The 5,761-nt window shown below is 37.5% G+C and overlaps 1 protein-coding gene across 1 annotated transcript in view; it reads left to right on the forward strand.

The window, feature by feature from the left end:
- LOC107689574 (serum response factor-like) overlaps positions 1-5,761 on the forward strand; it is a 30,244-nt gene that overhangs the window by 8,981 nt on the left and 15,502 nt on the right. The window lies entirely within an intron of this gene.

Here is a 5,761-nt window from a genome sequence, read left to right on the forward strand (position 1 = left end):
CACTACTTTACATTGTAGCAAAGTGTCATTTCTTCAGTGTTGTCACATGAAAAGATATAATAAAATATTTACAAAAATGTGAGGGGTGTACTCACTTCTGTGAGATACTGTATTTATACCACTTCATATAGTTAATTTCATACGAAGAGTGCCGTTTTTTCTCCAAAAAGGACCATGATTACAAATGTGATGTTGATTTTATATAGCAGTTCAATAAACAAGAAGTTAATTAAGAGACTTACGTTTTAGACGCCATATTTCCTGTTTTTGCTCTATTTCTACAACAAAAATAAGTTTTGCGTCTCTGAGCAACATGACGGTGATTCGTTCCTTAATGAATCAACCGTTTAAATTATTTGTTTGAATCTTATTAACAGTGACGTGCTGCCACCTGCTGGCGGATTTAATTTCACATTTAAAGTATCTTTTTATTATTTAACTAATTTCAAATATTAGTATCCAACGTTTTATGTTTAATATATCAAAACAGTATTTATGCATGTGTAACCGCAGGTTAAATGCATTCATGTCCTGCACTAAACGGTGTGTAAACACATCTAAATATCACTTCAGACGCAGCTTCTGTGTTTCCTCTGCGCTGCAAAGATGCATTTTATTGATGCTGATTTAATTTGCTTGCTAACAGCCCAATTCTCTTATTATTCTAATTCACTGATTAAATATGAGAAATTGACTCAAAAGATAATGCACACTTTTAGAAAAAAATGGCTTTATAAAGGTAAAAATGCCCATAAAATGTAAAAATCAATTTAAACTTATTGGAAAAGATTAATTTCTCTCAGTGTGAACTGACCAGCACACAGAACATGAAGAATATAAACACTTTAGGAGTCAGCTGTCCACCGCAATCCTTAATATATCAGCACAATAACACACTCAGCAAAATATCATCTGATTACCGTGATCAATAAAATCCCAGAAAATATCAAGATACTATTTTTTGTCAATATCACACACTCCTATTCTGCTGGGCTTTTTCTCTTTCTTCAGACTAGCGCTGCAAAACGATTAATCGATTCTAAATAAAAGTTTGTTTACATACTATATGTGTGTGTACCGTGTATATTTATCGTGTATATATAAATACACACACACATACATGTATATATTAAGGAAAAATATGTTAGATGTATATGTAAAATATTTATATTTATATATAATATAATTTATATACAAGTGTTTACAAACAAATATATATTTTAAAATATATACATATATGTGTGTGTATTTATATATACATAATAAATATACACGGTACACACACATATAGTATGCGAACAAACTTTTATTTTGAATCGATTAATCGCGACTAATCGTTTTGCAGCGCTACTTCAGACGCTTTCATCATGTTTTATGAATCTGTAAATCATAAAGGTCCAAAATCTACATGCTGAAGAGTTATTGTTGCCATATTAATGCGCTGAAGTATTTGATTCCTCCCGTCTGCGGCGCGTGTTTGTTCTTCTCCAGACGGTCCGTCTGCGTCTCTTTACCGTGTTTACTAGAGTGATTCACATCTGCACTCCGACTCGCACTCGTGCAGATAGTGAGTATAAATAGTGCTGCTTCAGTTTGGAGTCTATTGATGTGATCCGGTCAGAAATTAATCACTTGTAAATGACGGAGCTTCAGAGACGTTCAGCCGCAGCGTTTCTCCAGTCAAACACAGAAACACATGTTTACTTGTTGCTCTCGGTCTGGATGAAGTATTGATCTCTCTGTGTGTTTGTTCAGATTCAGTCCAGCGCTGAGATTCCTGATATCACCAGAATGCATGCGTCAGATCTCATGCTGCATTAAAGTGTTTGTAGTATTTGTAAATATAAGCAGTTTAGTAGGTTTATTCTGCTGGGATTGGGATTGGCATGACATAATTGTATGAATATACAGTATATAGGATTATTATAGTTAACTGGAGCTAAAACTAAAACAATAAAAAAAAATTTGTAAATACATGTTAACTGAGATGAAAGGAAATATTACAACGCTTAAACTTATTTCACTTCAGCTAGTTCCCAAGGAATACAAATAGAAAAAACTATACAGACATAGTATATACAAAATTATATAGACACATAAACTAATGAGAATGACAAATCCACACGACAAAGTTACTAAAATGTTACAAAAAAGGAAAAAAAAATCAGAAAATATAAAATAAAAAAAATAAAATAAAAAAATAAATGAAATTCAAAAACTATTAATAAAAACTATTATCGTATCTCATCTATGCTAAAATAACTCTTATTATATATATATATATATATATATATGTATATATTTATAAAATGATAAATAATAATAATTATTATTATTAATGTGTAAATAACTATATATTTATTTAGGACTGTCAGTAGACATAATTATTATAATATGATTGGTGATAATGTTTGTAATAATTTTGAATGTTGCATTAATTAAGAGTATACAGTAAGACATTCACTGCTAAAATGCTTTATTTAGTCTTATTTAACCTTTTTTTTGTAAAAAATCATTTAACCAAATTAAACAAATTGCTTAACATTGCACAGCATATGATAGTAATATTATTTTCACTTTTGTTTGTTTAATATGAGTTCATTTTGTCTCACTGCACTTCACTGGTTTTAATTATAAACAAGTTCAACATGAAATCAGTCAGTCCAGAGAGACCAAATTAACTCCTATTAAACACACAATCAGTGGAAACTCAGTGCTGCGTCTAAGTACGATGCATGTTAATAAACAGGATTTATACATAAATAAATAAGCTGAATAAATAATCTTTCCATTGATGTATGGTTTGTTAGGATCGGACAATATTTGGCTGAGATACAACTATTTGAAAATCTGGAATCTGAGGGTGCAAAAAAATCTAAATATTGAGAAAATCATCTTTAAAGTTGTTCAAATGAAGTTCTTAGCAATGCATATTACAAATCAAAAATTAAGTTTTGATATATTTACGGTAGGAAATTTACAAAATATCTTCATGGAACATGATCTTTACTTAATATCCTAATGATTTTTGGCATAAAAGAGAAATGTATAATTTTGACCCATACAATGTATTGTTGGCTATTGCTACAAATATACCCCAGCGACTTAACACTGCTTTTGTGCTGCAGGGTCACATATAGTTTGAAGGATTATTAGATATTCTAACTAGAAAATAAGGCAAATATACATGTTAAAAGCAGGATTTTAAAGAGTTTGAGGCAGGACTGTCTTTCTTGGAAACCTGTTTGGAAACACTCATTATTTTACAGAAGCAGCACACAGCAGATGAACAGATCAGCTCCAGCAGTGGTAATATCAGCGATGGCTGTTGCTCTGTGAAAGCAGATGCAGTGGGATCCTCAAGCTCCGGCTCAGTGGAGCACACGCGTTCCTCTCATTGATAACAGCAGGATTCTGCCTCCATGGCCTTATAGGGAGTGTTTGCCTGCGCTCTGCTGGCCCCGGACCCTCACATTCCCCATGAGCCGTCTGCGTCTGAGCGCACTTACCGCAAAAAATCATTTTCTCACTTAGTATTTCTGTCTTGTTTTCTAGTATACATATCTAAACATTCTTGCAAACAAGACATCATATCTTAAGTCATTTTACTTACTTAAAAAATACATTAACGTTACTACAAATTAGCATGTTAAGCAAATATCTTTAAAATAAATTCTGTGTATTATGTCTTGTTTTCTAAAAAAAAAAAATCTAAATGAAGGGAGTTATTGCTTAAAACAAGAAAAACATTTAGCAATGGAGTCAGAAAAAGAAGCTTAATTAAAAGGAGAAACAAAATATTGTTTTAAGCATAAACTCACTTCATTTGGACCTTTTTTGTCAGAAAACAAGACTTTATATCATCTTCTCAAATAATTGTATCATGATTTAAGTAGCCTATGATTAGATATGTTACTGAAAAAAGGTAAAAAGATATGCAATGAAGATATGAAGCTAATATAATACTGCTGTGGTGGTCTTATTAATTATTATACACAACTATTATAATCTCATGATTTTTTGCTGATTTAGCCTCATACCTTAATTCAGAGGTATACAGTAAGACATTCATTGCAAAAGTGACTTCTTAATACGCTTTATTTAGTCTTGTTTTACTTCCAGTTTAAAAATCTAGAAAAAAGTTTAATCAGAATGTACTTAATTTTAATTTAACTTAAGATTGTTTTCAGTGATTGTTATTTTGTCTCACTGCACTTCACTGAACAAGTTAAAAAGTGAATGGATCCGTCAGACACTCGATCAGTAGAAACACAGTGCCACGTCTCTTGTTTTAAGGATTATTAGATATATTAAGTGGGATGCATGTTAATAAACAGGATTTTTTCAGTGTGCGATTGTTTGTTTGAGTTTGGGGTGGGACTTTCTGTTTACTGACCAATAGGAGATGAGGGAAACCTGTCCGGAAACACTCATTATTTTACAGAGAAATGACCTAAAGATTTAACATTTTTAACTTGTTAGTTTATTGAAACAAGACAAGACACTTATCTGAGCATCATTTATCGCTGTGCATTGTAAATGTCCTGCAGTTGCGCGGCAGTGGCGTGTTTTTCGTGGATGTGTGCGGTGGCATCGCTCCGTGTTTGAGCCGGTGTGGTTTGTTTGCTCATTAGAGTCCTTCATCACTCACACTCTTAAACATGGCCTGAACCCAGAGCCGTTACTCTCTCTGCGCTGATGTTTGCTCGTTCCGGAGTTTGTCATAAAGAGTCACTTTGGCAGTGCATTCCAGCGTTACAGTGCCAGACCTCCATCCGTCTCCTGAAACCCAGCCACATCTCCCACATACACACACATAATCAACCAGCCTGTGTGTGTGTGTGTGTGTGTGTGCGTGTGTGTGTGCGTGTGTGTGTGCGTGCGTGCGTGCGTGCGTGCGTGCGTGCGTGGTGAGAGAGTGAGTGAGCGAGCGAGCGAGCGTGTGTGTGAGTGTGTGAGTGAGCGAGCGTGCGTGCGTGCGTGCGCGTGAGTGTGTGTGTGTGTGTGTGTGAGTGTGTGAGTGAGTGTGTGAGTGAGCGAGCGTGCGTGCGTGCGTGCGCGTGAGTGTGTGTGTGTGCGTGCGTGCGTGCGCGTGAGTGTGTGTGTGTGCGTGCGTGCGTGCGCGTGAGTGTGTGTGTGTGCGTGCGTGCGTGCGCGTGAGTGTGTGTGTGTGCGTGCGTGCGTGCGCGTGAGTGTGTGTGTGTGCGTGCGTGCGTGCGCGTGAGTGTGTGTGTGTGCGTGCGTGCGTGCGCGTGAGTGTGTGTGTGTGCGTGCGTGCGTGCGCGTGAGTGTGTGTGTGTGCGTGCGTGCGTGCGCGTGAGTGTGTGTGTGTGCGTGCGTGCGTGCGCGTGAGTGTGTGTGTGTGCGTGCGTGCGTGCGCGTGAGTGTGTGTGTGTGCGTGCGTGCGTGCGCGTGAGTGTGTGTGTGTGCGTGCGTGCGTGCGCGTGAGTGTGTGTGTGTGCGTGCGTGCGTGCGCGTGAGTGTGTGTGTGTGCGTGCGTGCGTGCGCGTGAGTGTGTGTGTGTGCGTGCGTGCGTGCGCGTGAGTGTGTGTGTGTGCGTGTGAGTGTGTGTGAGAGCGTGTGTGAGTGTGTGAGTGTGTGTGTGAGTGAGCGAGCGTGCGTGCGAGCGAGCGTGCGCGTGTGCGTGCGTGAGTGAGTGAGTGACTGTGAGAGTGTGAGTGAGTGTGACTGTGAGAGTGAGAGTGTGTGACTGAGAGTGTGTGTGTGTGTGAGTGAGTGAGTGAGTGTGTGTGTGTGTGTG

The sequence above is a fragment of the Sinocyclocheilus anshuiensis genome, unplaced genomic scaffold (assembly GCF_001515605.1).
Source record: "Sinocyclocheilus anshuiensis isolate Anshui unplaced genomic scaffold, SAMN03320099.WGS_v1.1 scaffold1629, whole genome shotgun sequence".
Taxonomy (NCBI): domain Eukaryota; kingdom Metazoa; phylum Chordata; class Actinopteri; order Cypriniformes; family Cyprinidae; genus Sinocyclocheilus; species Sinocyclocheilus anshuiensis.